This window comes from Bos grunniens, chromosome 3 (assembly GCF_055505025.1).
Source record: "Bos grunniens cultivar Pamir isolate PY7600 chromosome 3, Bosgru_T2T1.0, whole genome shotgun sequence".
Taxonomy (NCBI): Eukaryota; Metazoa; Chordata; class Mammalia; order Artiodactyla; family Bovidae; genus Bos; species Bos grunniens.
The window spans coordinates 29,633,765-29,656,618 of record NC_141167.1 but is presented as its reverse complement, the minus strand read 5'-3'; the positions used below and the strand labels follow the sequence as shown (position 1 = coordinate 29,656,618).

Below are 22,854 nucleotides of genomic sequence, written 5' to 3'. Positions count from 1 at the left end.
AATGGTGAATCCTAAAGATAGTCAGGTTATCCATAGAAAAGTGGCCATATTGGATATACTGTTTTGTAATCTGTTTTTTTTTCCTTTTTACAATTATCATAAATACCTTTCCATAATTTTTATTGCTACATAGCATTTCTTTCCATATAGATCTACTCAAATGTATTTAATCTCTTTATGCTTGCTTTTGTAAGCTTTGATGAAATATCATTACATACAATAAACTGCACATATTTGAAGTATACAACTTAATGAGTTTTGTCGTATATACATATATATTCATGACCACATAACTACAATCAAGGTAATGAACATATTCTTCACCCCCAAAGTTTCCTGATGGCCCTTTATAATCTCTCCCTTCTGCCTTCCACTGCCCCCTGCCCCACATTCCCAGGCACAGAATAATCTGCCTCTGTCACTCCAGATTAGTTTGCATTTTCTAGAATTCTGCATAAATGGAAACATACACAATTATTGTGTTTTGTCTGGCTTCATTCACTTGGAAGAATTATTTTGCAGTTCATATACACTATTAAACACATCAGTAATTTGTTTTTTTTTAATTGTTGAGTAGAATGTCATCTTATGGATATATCACAATTTGGTTATTCATTTACTTATTGATGGACTTTGAGTTGTCTCTAAGTACTATTATACAAATAAAGGTGGTATGGACATTCATGCTCAAATCTGTGTGTGCACATATACTTTCATTTCTCCTAGGGAAATACCTAGGAATGGATTCGCTGGGTCACATGATAGATGTAGGTTTAACATTATTTTTAGTATTTATTTATTTGGCTGCACCAGGTCTTAGTTGTAGCATGTAGGATTTTTAGTTGAGGCATGTGGGATCTAGTTCCCTGAACAAGGATCAAGCCCGGGCACTCTGCATTGAGACTTCCAAGTCTTAGCCACCAGACTACCAGGGAAGACCCTTAACATTTTTCACAGTATCAAAATTTTTCCAAAAAGCTGGTATCATTTCACATCCCCACCAGGAGCGTATGAGAATTCTAGTTCCTTCGTACCTTCACCAGCACTTATTTGATGAATCAGTTTAATCTTACTCATTTCAGTGAATTCATAGCGGTATATCCCTTACTCATTTCAGTGAATTCATAGCAGTATATCCCTGTCGATTTGAGTTCTAGTCTCCTGTTCATTAATGTTGCTAAGCATCTTTTTGTATCCGTATTTGCCACAATCTGTGTATCTTCTTTGGTTTTAAAATATTGGATTGTTCTCCAAAAGATATTTGTACACCTATGTTCACAGCAGCATTATTCACAATGAGCAAAATGGGGAAGCAACCCAAACATCCATCAACTGATGAATGGATAAACAAGAAGTGGTATATACATACAATGAAATATTAATCGGCCTTAAAAAGGAAGGAAATTCTGACACATGCTACAACATGGATGAATCTTGAAGACATTATGATAAGTGAAATGTCAGACAGACAAATACTGTATGATTCCACTGTATGATGTATCTAGAGTAGTCAAATCCATAGGAACAAAGTAGAATGGTAATTGCCAAGGGCTGGGGGAGAGGGAAATGAGGCGTTGTTCTAATGAATGTACTGTTTCAGTTTTGCAAGAAGAAAAGTTCTGGAGATTAGTTGCAAAATAATGTGAATATACTTAACACTACCAAGCTGAACAGTTAACAATCGGACAGTTGAGGAATTCCCTGGCATTCCAGTAGTCAGGGCTCTGCACTCTTCACTGCTGAGGGTGTGGGTTCAATCCCTGGTCTGAGAATTAAGAGTCTACAAACAGCATGGTGCAGCTAAAAAAAAAAATCCTGAATTTGGTAAATTTTGTCATGTATATTTTACCACAATTAAAAAAAAAATTAAATAAAAGAGTTCTTGACATATCTAAATACAGTCAGCTGCTCCATATCTCCAAATTTTGCACCCAAAGACTTGACCAACTCCAGATCAAAAATATTCCAAAAAAAAAAAAAAATTCCAGAAAGCTCCAAAAAGCAAAGCTTGAATTTGCTGCCTGCTGGCAACTATTTACATAGCATTTATATCATATTAGGCATTATAAGTAATCTAGAGATGATTTAAAGTATACAAGGGTATGTGCCAAGGCTGCTGCTGCTGCTGCTAAGTCGCTTCAGTCGTGTCCGACTCTGTGTGACCCCATAGACGAAAGCCCACCAGGCTCTGCCGTCCCTGGGATTCTCCAGGCAAGAACACCGGAGTGGGTTGCTATTTCCTTCTCCAATGCATGAAAGTGAAAAGTGAAAGTGAAGTCGCTCAGTCGTGTCCAACTCTTCGAGACCCCATGGACTGCAGCCTACCAGGCTCCTCCGTCCATGAGATTTTCCAGGCAAGAGTACTGGAGTGGGGTGCCATTGCCTTCTCTGTGTGCCAAGGCTATATACAAATATTACACCATATATATACATACACACACACACACACACACACACACACACACACATATATAAGGGACTTCAGGATCCACAGATCTTGGTATCCTCAGGAGTCCTGGAGCCAATCTTTGGAGGATACTGAGACTCTATTGTCAATTGTCTTTTATACTGGTCTATTGCTAAAATTTCATAAGTGCTGATGCCCCTCCTTTCCAGTTTCTTCATTATTGGGAGTTTGTACCTTTTTATTTCCTTTACTGTGATTTTAATGGATTCTTGTTAATGAGCAGACATTTTTTTTAATAAATAAAAATATTCAGTCTACTATCTCAAACCCTGAGTTAGTAATAATTATTAAAACATCCTAAGATAATGCTTTTTGTTGTCTTAAAAAAATGGCATTACACTTTTGTGCCTTTTCTAGGATGCCATATAGTTGGAACTCAGCCTTTGCAGATTGTTCTTTCACTTGGTAATATGCATTTAAGTTTCCTCCATGTTTTTCATGACTTGATAGCTCCTTTCTTTCTCTTGATGTGCCCAGTTTTCATTGTGGTATGCAGGATCTAGTCCCTAACCAAGGATCAAACCTAGGCCCACTGCATTGGAAGTGGGGAATCTTAACTGCTGGATTACCAGGGAAGTCTTAATAGCTCGTTTCTTTTTAGCACTAAATAATATTCCATTGTCTGGATGTACCACAGTTCGTTTATCTCTTTGCCTACTGAAGGGCATCTTCGTTTCTTCCAAGTTTTGGCACTTATGCATAAAGCTGCTATAAACATCAATGTGCAGGTTTTTGTATGAAGATAAGTTTTCCGCTCTTTTGAGTAAATAGCAAGCATGATCACTGCATCATACAGTGGGAGTACGTTTAGTAAGGTAAGAAGCCAAACTGTGCTGCACGGTGGCTGGAGCATTTTACATTCCCACAAGCAAGGACGAGAGTCCCTATTGCTCCTCATCCATCCCGATATTTGGTGTTGTCAGTGTTTTGGATTTTGCCAAATCCAGGAGTTTTACTTCTAATGGGCATGCAGTAGTATCTTGCTGTTTTAATTTGCATTTCCTTGATGATATATGATGTGGAGTTTCTTTTCATGTGCTTATTTGCCATCTGTCTGTCTTCTTTGATGAGGTCTCTGTTTTCTCCCAGTCTGTGGCTTGTCTTCTAATTCTCATCAACCTACTTTTTTCTTACTTTTTAAAAATGTATTTATTTCTGGCTGTGCTGGGTCTTCATTGCTGCACACTGGCTTTTTCTAGTTGCAGCGAGCAGGGGCTACTCTCTAGATGTGTGGGGCTTCTCATTGAGGTGGCTTCTCTTGTTGCAACTCTCAGGCTCTAGAACACAGGCTTAGTTGACTGGTGACATGTGGGTTCTTCTCGAACCAGAGACTGAACTTACATCCCCTGGCAGATTCTCAACCACTGAACCACTAGGCAACTCCCTCATCAGTTTATTTTTGATAATAGAATGAAGACCTGTGAACTACCCGAATTTTAGAGTATTCGTGGTAACTCTCATCTACCTGTATTGTCCTCACCATCTTGTGACCCTCCCCAACTCAGGGAATCATCATCTTGAACTTTGTATTTACCATTCCTTTGCATGGAGGAGGAGGTTTGTCATTGTTTTTCTAATACAAATTGCTATTATGAACATTCTCGTATCTGACTCCTGTTGCGGTATAAGGAGTATATACCTAGGAGTGGGGGCTTCCCTGATGGCTCAGCAGCAAAGGATCTGCCGGCTGATGCAAGAGATAAGGGTTCGATCCCTGGGTTGGGAAGATTCCCTAGAGTAGGAAAAGAGTTGGACATAACTTAGCGTCTGAGCACACACATGCATGCATACTTAGGAGTGGGTATATACCTAGTAAAATTGCAGGGGTGTAGTGTATGAAAATGTCCAACGTTACAAAATAATAACTTGTTTTTCAAAGTGGTCGTATCAGTTTGCACACCCACAAACCACATGTAAGCAGTCTCTTGATTCACACTCACTCCAATTGTCAGGCTTCTGATTTTGGACACTCAAATGTTGTAAAATGACATTTGATTGTTGTCTTGACTTTTGTTTCCATGATCACTAATAAGTTGAACATCTCTTCAGATGTTTATTGACCACCTGTTTCCTTCTCTAAGAAATGCTGCTGCCGTTTAGTTGCAAAGTCGTGTCCAACTCTTTGTGACCCCATGGACTGAAACCCTCCAAGGTCCTCTGTCCAGGGAATTCTCCAGGCAAGAATACTGAAGTAGGTTGCCATGTCCTTCTCCAGAGGATCTTCCCAACCCAGAGATCTAACCCACATCTCCTGCTTGGCAGGCGGATTCTTTACCACTGAGTCCCCAGGGAAGCACTCTCTTAAGAAATGCCTGGTAGCCTCCAATTAAAATAAATAAATTTATATTTAAAAAAAGAAAGAAATGCCTGGCCATATATTTCTTTCCTATTTTTAGTTTGGGCTTATTTTCCTTATTAACCAGTTTTGCATGTTCTTGATATATATCTTTTAGCTACTATATGCATTGAAAATATGTTCTTGTATTTGTAGTACTTTACTTTCTTTAAGATTTTCTTTTTAGGAAAAGGAGTTCTGGGTTTTAATATAGTCAAAGTTTTATAGTTAGTACTTTTAGGTCTTTTTAAAGAACTACCCCAAAATCAGAATGATGTTCATTTACATTTTTTCTCAAAATTTCAGAGTGTTGCCTTGGACATTTAAGTACTTAACCCATTTGAAATTGCTTTTTGGAAAGAAGTTGGGTGTGAATTCAACTTCATTTTTCCATATCTGCAATTAAGTTGTCCACTTCTATTTATTGAATAGCCCTTCTTTCCCCCTGGGGAAACTGAGACCAGAGAGATTCAGCAACTTGCCCAAGATCACACAGTTTTGTTGTTGTTTAGTCGCTAAGTTGTGTCTTACTTTTTGTGACCCCATGAACTGCAGCATGCCAGGCTTCCCTGTCTTTCACTATTTCTTGGAGTTTGCTCAGATCCATGTCCATTGCGTCAGTGATGCTATCTAACCATCTCATCCTCTGCTGCCCCCTTCTCCTTTTGCCCTCAATCTTTCCCAGTATCAGTCTTTTCCAATATGCAGTTAATAAGTGTCAAAGCCAGGATTCAAAACCAGGCAGTCCAGCTCTGGAATCTGCCATAGCTTGAACCACCCTGGTGGTTCAAAAAACCACCTGCCTTTTGCTTCTATCTTGCAAATTAAATGCAGAGTTCTACGCCGGGCTCTCAATTCTATTTGACTGGTCAATTTGTCCATTCCTGAGCCAGACCACACTGTTTTAACTATTGGGGTTTTATAATAAATACTGATATCTGGTAAAGCAAATCTACCCTATTCTTCAGAAAGGGCTTGGCTATTTTTTTGATCTTTCTTCTTATATATATATATATATATATATATATATGCATTGGAGAAGGAAATGGCAACCCACCCCAGTGTTCTTGCCTTGAGAATCCCAGGGACGGGGGAGCCTGGTGGGCTGCTGTCTATGGGGTCGCACAGAGTTGGACACGACTGAAGCGACTTAGCAGCATATATATATATATATATATCAGAATCAATACATCAAATTTCATAGACATCCTTGTTAGAATATTAGATTGGAGTTACACTAAATATACTTATATATTAATATATTATTCAGGGACAATTTTATACCTTATCAATGTTAAGTCTTTGCATTTAAGTTTTCTTTAATATCCCTTGATTAAGTGTTAAAATATTTTCCATGCTAGTCTTACACATCTTTTGTTCTTTAGACACTGTATTCCTTAGATATCTCTTTTGCTGTTGGGGTCTTTCTTATTACATTTTCTTATCTCGGGGTCCGTTGTCACCAAGGCATCCCTGACTGAGCTCCAGGAGTCCTGCAAACCTTCTGAAACTATACATGCATTTTGTGGAGTCTGTGCATAACTTCCATCAGATTCCCAAACTATTGCCAAGAGCACTGAATGTTTCTTATGTGCCAGGCACTCCCCCTGAGCACTTTATAAGTCCCACACCACCTTGGGAAATAGATGCACTTATTCCCCCATTTTATGGATACGGACACTGCTTCTCAGAGGTTAAGTGCTTTGCCTGAAGTCACAGAGCTAAGAAATTAACAGCCAGCATTCAAACCTAGCCTGTCTGACCCCGAAGCTATACACTGAACTTCTGTAACTTGTTACCTCCAGAGAGGTTGGCACTTGGTCCCCCTGCTACTACTTTTTACTAATCTGTAAAATGGGTGGATGAAGGTTACTGCTCCACCTCCCTCTCAGGGCTGTTTTGAGAGACAACTGAGGCCATGGATGGGAAAGAGGCTCTGCAAACCGCCCAGTGCAGCACACGAGGCAGGGGTGGCAGAGGAAGCAGGGGCTCAGGCATCTCTCCCACCACTGCTGTCAGCTTCCCAAGCGGCCTCTTCCCAGGAGACGGAGGACACGCCGGCTGAGCTGGGGAGGAGCTGTCCTGCCTGAGCACCCACTCTGCAGCAGGCGCTGTGTGAGGTGGGGACACAGAATCAGACGTGCTTCGGTGATGATGAGGTCCGACCGTAATAGGTGGTGACAGGGGTTGATAGTGCTGTGGCAGTTAGGGCTGGGGGGTGGCGTAATCTCAGAGAGGTTCCTGGTCTAGCCTGGGGAGCCATGAGCTCTCCTTGCACCACGCTTGCCAGGTGCCCTCCTCTAGGTGACCAGCTTCCAGCTTCCCTTAGGATCCCCTCCACTGGCCCTTCGGAGCAGCCATGCAGCTTTGAAGATGCTCACTCATGGTACCACACCTCTGCTGAGGCCCCCGCAGTCACCTCCACCACCCTCACCACAAATCCATAGTCCTCCCCTTGGCCTCTCCATCAGGCCCCTGCCCCTCATTTCCTGGTCTCACCCTAACACTTATCACACCCAACACGGAAGACTCACCAGCTCTTGCCAGCCTCCTGACCTTGGTGCCTAGAGCACCCTTCCCCCACTCTCTTCCTGAAGGGTTCACCTTGGGTCTCAGCTTGAATGACACCTCCCCAGAAACACCTTTACTGGTGGCTCAGATGGTAAAGAATCTGCCTGAAGTGTGGGAGACCCAAGGTCGATTCCTGGGTCAGGAAGATCTCCTGGAGGAGGAAATGGCTACTCACTCCAGTATTCTTGCCTGGAAAATCCCCTGGACAGAGGATCCCAGCAGTCCACAGTCCATGGGGTCTCAAAGAGTCAGACATGACTGAGCGACTAACACTCATCTAAACAAAGTCTTCCCTGGGCTTTTTATTCTCTGTCTCAGCCCCTCGTTGGTGTCTTTCATAGCTCTAATTTCTTCCAATGATTTGTGCATTCGTTTTTCTCTCTTCTCCCTCCTATCTTCTCCCATTACAAATGCTTCATGAGGGCAGGGGTCACACCTGCCTATTCTTGGTGGTCTCTTAGCCACAGAGGGCACTCAATAAATATTTGTTTGATGAATGAATGAATTAGTAAACAAATAAATTAATGAAATGGATCTTAAAGAATCTAGAGCTATGCTGTCCAATAGCCACGAACCACAGGTGGCTATTTAAATGTAAAGAAATTAAAAGTAAATAAATTTAAAACTCAGTTCCTCAGTTGCAGTAGTCACATTTCAATCTCTGTATGTGGCTAGTGGCTACTGCATGGGACATTTCCATCATTTCAGAAAGTTCTACTGGGCGTGCTGCTCTGAATGACCTTAAAGGCCGAGAAGGCGGACAAGGGCATTTGGAGCAGAGGGCCCAGCATGTACCCAAAGCTGCAGGTGTGAAAGAGCAGCATGGTGATGCTATGCTCTGGAACAAGGAAGGGGACACGTCGCTCTACCTTTGCACGGCCCTGTTTGCATTAGAAAGTTTGGCTTAAGGTCAGGAAGAATGTCAGAACAGGGAGACTTCTAAGAGACAGCCGGTTCCATCCATTTCTCTTGGAAGTGGAGAATGTGGCCCAGAGAAGACACCCAAGATCAAAGAGAAAGTAACATGAATGGGGCAGGAACCCAGGCCTCCTGACTCCCAGTGCCTTAGGAGTCAGTTTCCCCCGACCAGGTTCATGGATACTTCTTCCCTCCTTCCTGGCCCCTCTCCCCACCCACAGCCAGGCCACCAAGCCTGGCGAGGCACCCAGGCCCATCCTTGTCCTCGACACTCACACTGGCCACTTTTATTTACTCCTTAGAACATCACAAACCCTCCCTCCCCAGTGTCTGACCCCTAGAAATTTTAGACATCCCAAGGAGAATAGCTGCTTATAACCATTTGCTAATTACACGTATGGATGTCAATTAATTCATTTAGCTAATTACCCACTCGATGAGCACCACGCACCAAAGAACTGTAAAAGACAGACATATGGTGAGAGAGGGGGGTATCCGGGTGCTCAAGCAGCATGCAGGGGTGGGGAAGGGAGGGCGCCATGGCTGCAGCCACTCCCCACCACCGGATGAGTTGGGGGAGGCAGCTTAATGGCTGGGGGGACAGAGCTGCTGCCGCTGCTGCCATAAAGCATAATTACGGCTTTCCAGTAATAGTGCTGGGCAAACACGCAGGCACTCATGCATGCAGATAACCGCACATGTGTATATGCACACCTCTGGTTATACACACACTGAAGTGCGTACAGACACAGCATGCACATAACCATAAGCACGGTATATGTGCACACGTGGACACACACACACATGAACACGTGAGGTCATGTGGCATCAATGCACAGACATTTTCTTCAAGTCCTACCTTTGGTGGAGGCTGACGGGTGGGAATTCTCTCTTTTTGCACCCAACTTTATGCCAAGCTCTGTGCTTAGCCCTTCCACATAAGTTACTTCATTTAATCTTCACATAACCCCACAAAGAATGAGTTATCTCCACTTCATTGATCAGGAAACTGAGGCTCAGAGAAGCCAAGACACTTGTCCAAGGCCACACAGCTGGTAAGTGGCAGAGGTGGGGTTAATCCCAGCACCTCCATAGCCACAAGCAGCAGGGGGCAGAGGGAGGGAAAGGGGGTTTTCATCTGCTTGCAACTGGTGGGATCTTGGGAAAATAACCTCTTTTAGCGGAGACTCTACCACAAATGTCATTCTCCCTGGAAAAGGGATCTCCTGTCAGCTTCGGCCGCATCCCATGAGTCTGCTCTGAGGCCACCTCTGTGCCGGGCCTGGTGCTCAGGACACAAGGTAAAGATCTGAACTCACAGCCTGGTAAGGCAGATGGAGAACACAGACTGTCATCAGAAAAGCAAGCATTTGATCTGGCTGTCTGGGTTGAGAGCTCAAGTTTTCCCCATGTTCCACGCTTTCTCTTTCTTCCTACCCTGGAGGGGCTGGGTCCAGAAGCCTAAGATGAACCCCTTGAGCTCCCTGCAAATGACACACATCTCCTCTCTGGGGGCTTCTGCCTGGGGTCCTGCCCTGGCCCTTCACACCTTTCCTCATCTTCATAAGGACAGCAGCGTTGGTCTACCCCGGCAAACAAGAAAGAAAGTTTCTCCAGTTTTAGGGAAAAACAAGAAAACTCTCCAACACCCCTCTTCCAGTCTCTCCATTTACCAACCCTCATGTCCGTTCACCAAAGTAAACAGGATTCATCCCTCTGCTCAATAAAATACTCCAGAGAATTCCTCTGGTCTAAGAATGAATGGTCTCAAACATTCTTTCAGGCCAGCAAACAAGCAAAAAGTAGTGGCTCTGCAGATTCTATCAGTTAAAAATCTCTCTGTTGCAAGTGACAAAAAATCCAACACAAATAAGTTTCAACAGAGGGAGCATACTGGCTCAGATACAGAGACAACAAGGGGTATGGCAGTTTCAGGAATAGCTTGATTCAGGGGTTCAAGCAAAGTCATTAGGACCTGCCTCTGTCTGTCTCTTATTCTTACTCTCTCCCATGCATGGGTTCATTCTAAAGCTCCACTTGGTGATAAGCTTCTCTTGCGCTCTGACTCTAGCTCACCAGAGACAGGAGCTTTTCCAAGAGCTCCTACACAAGCCCTGGGATTCGCTGTGGCAGGATGGGCTCCAGCACATGCCCACCTCTGAGCCAGTCTCCACAGCCAGTGGGATGCCATGCTCAGATTGGCTGGATCCAAGGGTGGAGTTCCAGCCAAACCTCCTGAACAGAGTGGGAACAGTTGGAGCCCCAAATGTGGTCAGAAGAAGGGGAAATTGATAAAGGACTAGGAGGCAAGGTACTGATACCCACTACAATGTTCTTTTTTAAAATTTTATTAATTTTGTTTATTTTTGGCCATGCTGGGTCTTCGTTGCTGCACGCGGCTTTTCTCTATTTGCGGCAAGTGGGGGCTACTCCCAAGTTGTGGTGCATGGTCTTCTCTTGTTGTGAAACACGGGTTCTAGGGCGTGAGCTCAGTGACTGGTACATGGAGTTAGCTGCCCTGCGGCACGTGGAATCTTCCTGGAGCAGGGATCGAATCTGTGTCCCCTGCATTGACAGGTGGATTCTTAAGCACTGGACACCAGGAAAGTCCTACAGTGTTCTAAGCATTCTAGATCAGAAGAGTAGGGAGCATCAGCCCCGCCTTGGATCTAAGGAAACCGAGGCTGACAAAGGAGATAAGCCTAATAAAAATTATCCAGTGAGTAAGGGACTGAGTCAGGATTTGAACCAATTTCCTCTCACATCCTCCTTGAGCCCTTTCCCCACAAACAGGCTCCCAGGAGCACTCTCCAGGCATCCAAGCTACAACGAATCACTTTCCTCAGTTCTGCTATCCACTGCAGATCAGAAGTCTGGGTCAGCAAGGTCTCCTGATTGCCTGGGAAAGGCCTCCCAGGCCGGGAACTCAGTGAGGGCCAGCCTGCTCCATCCACGGGTGTCCCACTCCTAGCCCTCTGAGCTCACCCAAGGGCAGGTGGAAAGCCTGCCACGCCACTCTCCCAGACATCTCTCTGGCCAGGTGTGGTGAAGAACAGTCCAGAAGGGCCTGGGAGCAGCCCCAGACAAGGACCAATGGGAGCTGGAGGATACATGCCAGCTCCCTGGCCCCCATGGTGGCATGACAAGGTGGGGCCTGTTCCACCCAGGTGCCCACAATAGTGACTGGCCTGATAACACACCCTTTCCCAGCGGCCTTCCCTGCCCTGTCTCACTCCCCCACTCCCCTCCTTGATTCCCACAGTCACCTCTCAAACAGGCTTGCCTTCCAAATATTCTCTCAGGATCTGCTTATGGGAAAACACAACTTAAGGTACCTCCCATTTTCCTATAAAATTAGGGTACGGGAAGCCTGAGGAGGGTTCAGCTAAATCAATGATTGTCAAATATTTTTTTAGTAGAATGCTTTTACAAATGCTTTTGTTTGGTTTTCACCCCCTCTCCTTCCTAAAATCCAGGCCTCTCCCTTCCCTGCCCTGCCCCTTGCCCCACTGAGTCTCAGGTGTCCCACAACCCTTACTTTTCTCGTGGGATCTTAGTTCCCAGACCAGGGATCAACCCTGCCCCACCCCATCTCCACTCCCCTAAGCCCCACGCTTCAGCCCCCTGCAGTGAAAGGGCAGAGTCCCAACCACTGGACCACCAGAAAAGCCCCTCCCACAACCCCTGAGTCTTGTGCATTCCTCAGCCCCTTCTCAGTCAAGGGCATTTTCTTCCCTGCCAGGTCCTGTGCTGAGGGGAGGCAGGAACTTTGGATCCCCTGGTGACGGAGGGCAGGAGGGAGGTCATAGAAATAGTTACAATTCACTCCCTCCCCTAACAGCTAAAAAATCACACAGATTGCACATCTCAAAGACTAGCTTCCTGTAGAAAACCCTTACTGTGTCTGTGTATTCTCTCTGATAACGTAACTCTGGCCTAAGCACACTACAAGAACTCTAGCCCCACTCACTGTGGAAAACTGTACAAACCCTCTTACATTAACCTGACACCAGAGACTGCCAGCTCGCAGGGTCCAGACTGGTCTCTCCCCCAGCTTCCCGAGGGGATGGGAGAGCTGTGTCCATCTTTATGTCTGCTTTTATCTGCCTCCCACTCTCTCAAGGACTGTCTTCCTGTCCTCCTCTGGAACGTATGATGTAGAAGGTAACCGTTACCAGATGCCGTGTAACAAATCACACCAAACTTAGTGACCCTACGCAATAACCTATTATGCTCCCAAATTCACTGGGTTAAGATTTCAGGACGCTGGGCCATTCTCACTTGGGTCTCCCACGCAGCTGCAGACACATAAAGGCTTGACGGGGCCCGACGACCGACCTCAGAGGTGACCCACTCCCTTGGCTTGCGACAGTTCTGGATGTTGGCCCAGGCCCTTAGCTCTGCCCTGTGTGGGCTTCTCCAGGCTGCTGAGTGTTCTCACGGCCTGGCAGCTGGCGTCCCTGCAGCAGGAGAACCAAGAACCCAAGGCAGACGCTGCAGTGCCTGTTGTGAACCAGTCCCTGGAGCCACATCGTCACTTTCATTTTATTCTGTTGTTCACGTAGGGCCAGCCCTGATCTGGCATGGAGAGAACCACGCAGGAGGTGTGGGGCAGCAGGACATCTTGGAAGCTGCCTACTATGGGAAGTTTAACCGGAACCCTGGCTACCCCCAGACAGTCTGTGCTGCCTGCTCCCTGAGTTCCTGTCAGCCCCGACACACCCCACCCTGAGCTCCCCCACACCATGAGATCGTGGCGTCTAGCAATGCGTACAAGAATCAGGCAGCAGAGGCACCGGGGCCAGACCAGGAAATGTCTCAAAGCCCTCATCAGCCATCACTGTCTTGAAGTTCATCAGTCGCTGCGCTTTCGGGCCAAGCTCCTCTTACAAGCCCACCAGGCTCCTGGGGGCACAGAGGGGAGCCCTCATGACTTGCCACCCTGGGGGACCAGGAGCTCCAGGAGGGCCCAAGGGAATACTCTGTTTATTGCTGGTGAGGTGAGACTGGAGAAGGGGGTTGGAAGGTGGGAGTGTCTTTTACCTACCTCTGCTTGTTGGCAAGATGATACTCCCCATTCCTGCCAAAAAAAAGACAGAGAATCTGCCCCAGATTGTCACCCTGCACTCCACTGAGGGGACCCCAAACAAGAAGTGCCCAGAATGTGATCCACAGAATCTCTGAATGGAATACAGGGTTGCTTTATGCCACTTAGTTATGGGACAGTTTGAAATAGAGCATTAAACAACCCAACACCCTCTGTCTCCAAAGACACAGAGGTTCTGCCCCAGGTCCATGGACTTCAGGCTCCATGTGGTCCCATCAGTCAGATGGGTCACTCCCCCAGGCCTGGAGGCTAAGAGTGTTCATTCCAACACACTGCAGACAGGAGGAGACCCTCCTGCAGCTCACATCCACACACCTGGGCCTTGTTTTTCTCCACCCTTGTGTCCAGATGCCCGTCAGTTCAGTTCAGTCGTGTCTGACTCTTTGCGACCCCATGAATCGCAGCACGCCAGGCCTCCCTGTCCATCACCAACTCCTAGAGTTCACTCAGACTCACGTCCATCGAGTCAGTGATGCCATCCAGCCATCTCATCCTCTGTCGTCCCCTTCTCCTCCTGCCCCCAATCCCTCCCAGCATCAGAGTCTTTTCCAATGAGTCAACTCTTTGCATGAGGTGGCCAAAGTACTGGAGTTTCAGCTTCAGCATCATTCCCTCCAAAGAAATCCCAGGGCTGATCTCCTTCAGAATGGACTGGTTGGATCTCCTTGCAGTCCAAGGGACTCTCAAGAGTCTTCTCCAACACCACAGTTCAAAGGCATCAATTCTTCAGCGCTCAGCCTTCTTCACAGTCCAATTCTCACATCCATACATGACCACAGGAAAAACCATAGCCTTGACTAGACGGACCTTTGTTGGCAAAATAATGTCTCTGCTTTTGAATATGCTATCTAGGTTGGTCATAACTTTCCTTCCAAGGAGTAAGCATCTTTTAATTTCATGGCTGTAGTCACCATCTGCAGTGATTTTCGAGCCCCAAAAAATAAAGTCTGACACTGTTTCCACTGTTTCCCCATCTATTTCCCATGAAGTGATAGGACCGGATGCCATGATCTTCATTTTCTGAATGTTGAGCTTTAAGCCAACTTTTTCACTCTCCACTTTCACTTTCATCAAGAGGCTTTTTAGTTCCTCTTCACTTTCTGCCATAAGGGTGGTGTCATCTGCATATCTGAGGTGATTGATATTTCTCCCGGCAATCTTGATTCCAGCTTGTGTTTCTTCCAATCCAGCGTTTCTCATGATGTACTCTGCATATAAGTTAAATAAGCAGGGTGATAATATACCAGATGCCCGTGCACAACCCCAATTCCTATTGCTTTTTCTAAGAGCTTAACCCTTCATCCTCTCCCCTCCCCACCCCAAGGCCTCAAGCCAGCTTCTGTACAGACGCAGGGCCTGGCTAAACAGGAGCCTTCTAGGCAGCTTCTTTCCTTGGCAACACAAGGAACCAGCAGAAGCTGGGACATTATAGCTTGTTCCTGAGTTTACTGAATGAAAGTGACCAGCTACCCTAGGAACCAGCCTGGCCATGGGAGAGTGAGGGGGATAGGTTGGGGAGAGGGCGGGTTGGCAGGGAGGGAGTGGGAATTTTCTATTCCTTGAGTTTGCCCACACCTGGAAGGAATAGCATCAGACTACTTTTAAGTCAAAAGGAGGATTTCTTGGGAGATCACCAGGGTAGCCCAGGGAGCAGGTAGAATCTTGGCAGAGACCTTGAGAACCAGAAGAGAAACCAAACTTCTAACAATGATGATGTCTAGGGAGGGCTTCCCAGGTGGCCCTAGTGGTAAAGAACCTGCCTGCCATCGCAGGAGACGTAAGCCTAATCCCCGGTTCGAGAAGATCCCCTGGAGGAGGTCATGGCAACCCACTTCAATATTCTTGCCTGGAGAATCCCATGGACAGAGGAGCCTGGTGGGGTATAGTCCATGGGGTCGCAAAGAGTCAGACACAACTGAAGCAATTTAGCACCCATGCACACACGATGTGTAGGGAACGGGATCGTGGAGAACATGCTTCCTCCACACTGTTAGAATTTCTTTCTCAATAATCATGTATACCCAACAACAACAACAACAACAAAAAAGCATTTCCTTTTGGAGAGAAAAGATCTGAAGCAAGGAGGGGGATGCCCAGAGCCCCACAACCTCTGCCCCCGCTCAGCCCCCAAAACAGGGCCTTGCGCACCTCCACTGGTTGGCTGCTCAAGACCCCCCAGCTCAGACCTATTGTCAAACACTAGAGTTTGAACAAGTTCAGGGTCTGGGCCCAGCCTCACCTGTCCTGATCCGGCCCAGGATGGCAGCCAGCACCTTGGGAGCCCAGCAGCACCTCATGTGTACAGACCTGGGCCCCCACTGCTGATCTTCTGCCTGCTGACAAATGATCCTGCCTTCCCCACGAGCTGTGACTCCCGGGCCCATCCATCAGCTGCCCAGCCAGTGCAATCGGAGTTTAATGATGTCATGACAGGAGTGATTACAATTGTTAATTACCTTCCAGCCATCAGTAGCTTCTGCAGGTCTTCAGCCATGTGGCAGCTGCCACAGCCACCCTGTGCTTGTACAAACCTCTCCTGGCCTCATCGACCACCCTGCTGTATTCCCAAAGGCCCTGGGATATGGGGGTGGGCATTTCAAAGGAGGATTTCTAGGCACCAGTATGTCCCCAAGATCCTGGTACTCTGAAGGTCTGAATGCCTTTCTCCCTGGTTTAATTTATAGAACCCCTGCTATCAGGGTCCTGAAGGAAAACACCAACCACATCACTATCTGCTCACGATCAGTGGTGTGGAGTCAAGCTCACAGGTGCAAGGCCTTGCGCCAAGGCCATAGATGCGGAGCCAGGACCAAGGTCACCTCTGGAACTGACTGAGCCTCATTGAGAACCATTGCCAAAAGCCCCTCTGATCCTTACAGGCCAGCTCCCTGACCCCATATCAGGTAAAAATGACCCCCGGCACTCACCCTATAGTGCCCTAACCAATCACTTAATGCCACCTTTCCAGCAGGAATCCTCAGTTAAAACTGACTTCTAACTCACAAAAAGACTCTCCCTGGTGTGTCAGGAAGTCAGCCCGCTGTATCTGCAGTGTCCCTCACCTTCTATTCTCCCTTCAGTCGGCTTTCCCTGGTTTGTCAGGAGGGCAGCCCACGGTGCTCACAGCACTCAAATTATCTCTACTCTCTGTTCTTAATAAACTCTCCCTTTACGCAATGCTCTGTGTCTGGAAATTTTTTCTCAACCCATATTTGGACTGGACTTCCACAAGCGGATCCTCCCTGCCACTGCATAAAGTCTAAATCCCTTAGCTTGGCACTTAAGATGTCCCACGAAGGACAGTGCCTGCCTTTCTCTAGTTGCACCTCCCACTGCTCAGCTCCACACACCTCGCTGATAATAACAGAACTTCCAGCCACGCCTCCTACTTTCCCACCAGGCCTCTGCCCACACCATCCCTCCCACCCGGAAAGCCCTTCACCCATGGCTCCATACATTCAACTTCTACCTATTCTTCCATGCCTGCCTCACGCTAACTCTGTAGGATATGGCCTAGAGCCACCCTCCTACCCCATGCTCCAATCCCAAGTAATTTTGGCCTCCCAGGATCTTCAGAAGCCCTTCACCTGACCCTCCTTTCTCACACATCCACTCCCCGATTTAACAGGTTTGTGTCCATGTCCTCTCTCTCCCACAGCAGTGAACTCCTAAGGGTAGGGCCTTAGTACCCAGCACAGGGCCTGGAGTGGAGTAAGGGGTCGGAATCAATGGACAAGTCTTGAGCTGGCCCAGGAGGGAGGAAGTAAAAGTGGCCCTGAGAAGGAGACAGCATGTGCCATTGCTTCCTTCTTAAGGGACTGTGCCCACATCCAGGCCCTCACCAGCTATGCAGGAGTAATAGGCTCCTCACTGGTCTCCCTGCAACCCACCTCCACCTCCACAGCCAAAGCAAGCTTTCAATTGTGAATCAGATTCTGCTACTCCTTGGCTTAAAACCCTTAAATTGCCCCGGAGGTAAGTCTGTTAGTCTAGCCTTCAAGGACCACCATGGCCACAACAGGTACTTCCAGTGCCCGTCCGCAGTTCACTGCCACCCCCTCCCCTGAAGGCTGCACCCCCACACCCAGGCCAAGGCCATGACCGCCATGTTTGTACCTCATGCCCTCTCCCAGTCACAGGTGGCAGGGCCTCACTGGACCTACCTGGTCTAAGCTCAGCCAACTAGATTTTCTCTCTTCCCTGGGAACTGAAAGGTATATAAGTACTTCGGAGCCATGAGGAGGTTATTGTCCACTTGGAGCCCAGAGAGGATGAATAAAGAGGAGGAGTATGAGGAAGGGGAAGAAGAGGGGCTCAGACAGACAAAAAGATACCAGGAGACTTTGGAGGTCACACCCACCCCTCCCCGAGATGCAGTTCTGTTGGGCTCCAGGAGAGGCTCCCATCTCTTTGTAAACATTGTCCCTTTTTTCATGGTGGTTTCTGTCAAATGTGTCAAAGAGATGGAGGAAGGTTTGCTCATCCAGACATGTACAGCTCAAAACAAACATCATATATCTTTGAATGAAATACTCTGAAAAGCTGTCTGGGGAAGCAGTAGGGATGTGGGGGTACAAGTTCCAAGGACTTGTCCACATTTCACAAGGTGGTGGGGAGGCTGCCCCCTGAACGGCAGGTGAGAGCGCCATGCTGCTTCTAGAAGCGGTAGGGCTTCCAGAGGACCACCCATCTCCATTTAACCCCAGCCCTGCCACCCACTCATGGTGTAAGACTGGACCAGTTCTCTCTGGCTTCACTTTCCTCATCTGTTAAACAGCCCTGCTCGTAATAACAGTGCCTACCTCAAGGGGTTTTTTGTGTGTGTGGGTTTTTTCTTTTCTTTTTTAAATTGGATTAAACAAGTTAATACGCGAAAAGCACACAGTGGTGTCTGTTAAGGGCAAACACCACGTGTTAGCAAAAGTGGGAAAAGCTAAGGCTGTAAAGGGCCTGGAAGTTGTGAGATAAACTCTGATATGCAAATTTAAGCCAGGATCTGGGGCACAGGTGAATTTAAGGAAAAAAAAGAACTTAGATTATTCACCACTGCGTTCCCAGGAGAGTCCTGGACACAAAGCAGCCCAAGTCCCTGCTCTCACAGAGCTTCCATTCTAGAAAGAGACAGGCAATCAATAAGGTCCCTACAGACGACAGCTACAAAGACAAGAGAAGTATGGTATGAGGAGACGGATGACTAGAGAGCTTCTCTGGGCCAGGGGGGACTGAGGAAGGACCAAGAGCTTCAGGCACCACCCGCGGAGGGAAGCCAGCAAGGAGGGAACAGCAGTACCTAGGCGAGCGAAGGTGAGCGAGCTGTCCATGGAGGGCAGGAAGGGCAGATCCCTGAGCAGGCAGCTTTGAGCACGGATTCTGCCAGGCTCTCTGCTATAAAGCATGAATAGAAACAGCCTCATCCATCTCTGCCTTAATCTCTTGTCCCTCCCATGTGCTCATGAACACCTTTGGGTGGTTCAGTTCTCTTTCAGGGAACAGGGGAGGTTCTGAATTCAGCGAGGAACAGATACTGAGACAACAGGGGTAGGTACTCCTCGGGGCAGGCCCCTCCAAGACTCTTCCTCAAAACTTAACCCTTCCTAAAAAGAGTCCACAAAACCCCACATTTACCCGGAGCCCAACTCTGGTTAACCTGCCCCAGGGGGGAAGCTGAGAGAACTCGCCTTTGTCTTGTCCTCAGCAGGTCTGCTCCCTCAGTGACCTCTAGTGAGGAGAGGCAGGAGCACTGGTCTGGGAGTCCAGCAGACCAGGTGTCACTCTGCTCTGTTGCTTGTGCACGAGAAGCCTGGGCAAGTCTCAACCACCCTGCTCCATAAAACCGGGGAGACGGCTCCTGGGGAAGATGAGCAGGCCTTCCACATGTTGCCAGAAGGTATGGATCTCAAGAGACCCATGCTAGTCATCCCATTTTCCGACCAAGGGGACAGGGTCAGTGGGACAGCATCTTCTCCAATGTGAAGACCAATGATAGCTATGCCTTGATGAGTGCCTTCCAGGGGCCAGACACATGTAAAAGAAAAAAACAGCAATAAAGTCTTTAAAATAAAAAAACAAACACCTAGAGGAACAGTTTTACCACAGAGCAGATCACAAATCTGGCACAGGCTCTGGGGAACTGCAACTTTGATGAGACAGAAAGGAATTTGACTTTTTTTTTTTTTTTTAAACTTTACAATATTGTATTAGTTTTGCCAAACATCGAAATGAATCCACCACAGGTATACCCGTGCTCCCCATCCTGAACCCTCCTCCCTCCTCCCTCCCCATACCCTCCCTCTGGGTCGTCCCAGTGCACCAGCCCCAAGCATCCAGTATCGTGGAATTTGACTTTTTAAAGCCAAATACCAAGCACTCTCGGAGAAGGCAATGGCACCCCACTCCAGTACTCTTGCCTGGAGAATCCTATGGATGGAGGAGCCTGGTAGGCTGCAGTCCATGGGTTTGCTATGAGTCGGAAAACGACTGAGAGACTTCACTTTCACTTTTCACTTTCATGCACTGGAGAAGGAAATGGCAACCCACTCCAGTGTTCTTGCCTGGAGAATCCCAGGGACAGAGGAGCCTGGTGGGCTGCCGTCTGTGGGGTCGCACAGACTCGGACACGACTGAAGTGACTTGGCAGCAGCAGCAGTCAAGCACTGCTGGTTGCTTGCCAGGTGGCTCTAGTTGTAAAGAACCCACCTGCCAATGCAGGAGATGCTGGAGACACAGGTTTGATCCCTGGCTTCAGAAGATCCCCTGGAGAAGGGAATGGCTACCCACTCCAGTATTCTTGCCTGGAGAGTTCCATGGACAAAGGAGCCTGGCAGGCTACAGTCCATGGGGTCGCAAAGAGTCGGACATGATTGAGCGACTAACACACATCCCCCACCCCAAGCATTGCCTGCCCCAAGTGAGGAAAGCAAAGCCTCTGAGCTGCCAGGGGCACCAGACTGGTCAGCAGGCATTTGCTGCCTTAGGAGCCTGGCGTCTGCTGTGCATGTGGCATGCCAGGTCTGGGTTACGTGGCCTAACAGGTCTGCCCCAGCGTCAGCAGGCCAGGGGGTCGAGGCAGGCTGTACCACCTGGTACCCAGCTCTTCCTCCATTACCACTGCTCCAAGTGACCCCACAAAATACAGCTCCTTATCCCCATTTTAAAATAAGAAACTGAGGCCCAGAGAGTTTAGGGATTCCCCTGTCAAGATCACTCAAGCCCAGCTCAGATTGGAACCTAGATCTGTCTGGTTGCAAAGGATGTAACTGTCACATCAAACCACAGAAATGCCAGCTGGGGCACAATAAGCAGACTGTAGTCAGACTAAGCTCAGAATCCTCAGAACTTGGAGGAAGAGGGGCAGGCCAGAGGAACCAGGCCAGAATGCTGGAGCCCGGGTTCCCTCCCAGGCCCCTGCGGTTGCACAGGGGCTGGGCCAGGGTGGTCCAGGGAGAAGTGTGGGATTACTCCCAGGCTGCACCGACCTCCCGCCTCCCCTCAGCACGTCCCCCACTAGGGGGTGATTTTTCAAACCAGACTTTCCAGCATCACCCTTCCCTGGGCAGCCAGACACCCGGCCCCCCACAGCCCACCGCCAGCCAGCCCTGCCTCCCTCCTGGAGCGGCAGGAAGCCCGCAGCCGTTCTGCATACACCCCCTGGTGGAAACAGCTCATTACGAGATGGGGGAAATGTGGTAGAACATTAGCTTAATAAATCAAGCGTTCCCAGAGCCCTGCAGCCGCCGAGGCTCTGCAAGGCGGGGCCAGGCGCCCACCCCGAGCTGGGCCAGGGGGTAGGGGCGGGGCCATCGTGCGGCCGTCACCCAGCTGCCCCTTCCCCTGCGGAGCCGAGAAGTCGGTGTGTGCAGCGGGCTTGGGAGACCAGGCCGCCCGGGGTTTGAGTCCAGGGGCTGCCACTTGCTAACCTGCAACCCAGAACCAGGGAGGGCCTCCTGAAGCCTCTGTCTTCATCTAAACAACGAGGCATTGACGAGCCCTATCCATGGAGGGCCTCTCAGAGTGGTACCCTCCACAACTCACTGCAGCTGCGTGAGATCCAAGAGGCCATTTCATTTTTCAGAATGGTGAGATTCAGAGCCTGTGGCTGGTTTATATCCAGTCCTGCCAACCCTCTGCCTAAGGTCACTCCCAACCCCCTGGCGCCCACCTCTGCCCAGAGCAGGTACTCTGCAGTGAGGAGACCTGCAAGGTAACCAGCTCCTGCGGGGTGGCTGGACTGCAGAGCAGCAGGCCTCACCTCCTGCGTGCCCAGCAGGCCAGCCACCTCCCAGCTCCTCCTGATCCCAGACAAGGAAGCCCCCAGGAGCCCAAGGTTTTTTCCTGCAGCCTGCTGCCCCTGTGTCCCTGATACACGCCAAAGCCTTCTCTGCTGACCCCCACCATCCTGGCTGGCTCCAGCTAACTTCCCTCCCAGTCCTAGCTCAGACATTAACCCACTTAAGGCCTGAAGAGAATCCCTCCCCTCCCTGGACCTCAGTTTCCCTCTCTGTGTGAGACTTAGCCTAGAGGATCCTAAGAAGGCTCCTGCTTGCCACCCCACCTCTCCTCCCTGCTGGTCTAGGCAGGAAAGGGGCTGCAACACAGAGCTCCTTAGCAGAGAAAACCACTGTCTAGAGAGCTAATCCCTCCTGCTCTCTGGGGGGTGGAGAGAGGGCTAGAGAAAAAAAAAAAAAATTAAATTACTAGACCATCTATTTGTCAACTCCTCCCTCCCCATTGACTTAATTTTCTCCAGCCAGATGTAGAGTCAGAGGAGGCAGGAGTGAATCTGCAGCCCAACCAGAGAGGGAGAAGGGGGAACTGCAACAGGGAGTGAGAAGAAGTCCCAGATGGACACAAGGATGGACCTCTTGGACGCACATCAAGCCAGGAAGCCTCATCTAGGCCAAGAACAAACAAATACCAAAAATAAGGAATACATATTCCTCTCTGACTAGCTCTGCCCAGGGACTTGGAGCAGCATCACTTCCTCCAGGAAACCTTCCCAGATCTCCCAGTATGGGTTAGGAGCCGTCTCTGGGTTCCCACAACCTCTTTGGTTCCCCCATAACACCATGCCAATATGGTGTGTTAACTTTCATTCATTTATACAATGAATATTTCTGGAGCATAGTATGTTCCAAGCTAACTGCTGGGAATAGAGCTAAAAACAAAAACTGTAGTCTACCAGGAAAGACTGATAAGAAGTATAAACCCATTTGGATTATCTACTGCTATGTAACAAATCATATCAAACCTTCCTGGCTTAAAATAACAGCAATCATTATCTTCCCTCTCATAATTTCTGTGGACAAGGAATTTGGAAAGGGCACAGCTGGGCTGTTCTGGCTCAGGGTCCCCCGTGTGCTATAGTTAGACAGCAGCTGGAGATGGAACAGCAGAGGGCTGAACAGCTGGGAGGTGGCCAAGCAACCTCTCATTTAGTCTCAGGACTTCACATGATCT

The 22,854-nt window shown here is 48.2% G+C and overlaps 2 long non-coding RNA genes across 2 annotated transcripts; one reads left to right on the top strand and one right to left on the bottom strand.

The window, feature by feature from the left end:
• Nucleotides 1-13,470: 13,470 nt before the first annotated feature.
• On the bottom strand, nt 13,471-16,052 carry LOC147375390 (uncharacterized). The gene is made up of 2 exons (XR_015159875.1): nt 15,855-16,052; nt 13,471-14,606 (listed from the first exon to the last, which is right to left on the bottom strand). It is a non-coding gene; the product is annotated as an uncharacterized LOC147375390 (long non-coding RNA).
• Nucleotides 16,053-19,567: 3,515 nt separating this feature from the next.
• LOC147375389 (uncharacterized) lies at nt 19,568-22,466 on the top strand. Its single transcript, XR_015161389.1, has 2 exons — nt 19,568-21,473; nt 22,145-22,466. It is a non-coding gene; the product is annotated as an uncharacterized LOC147375389 (long non-coding RNA).
• Nucleotides 22,467-22,854: the final 388 nt, after the last annotated feature.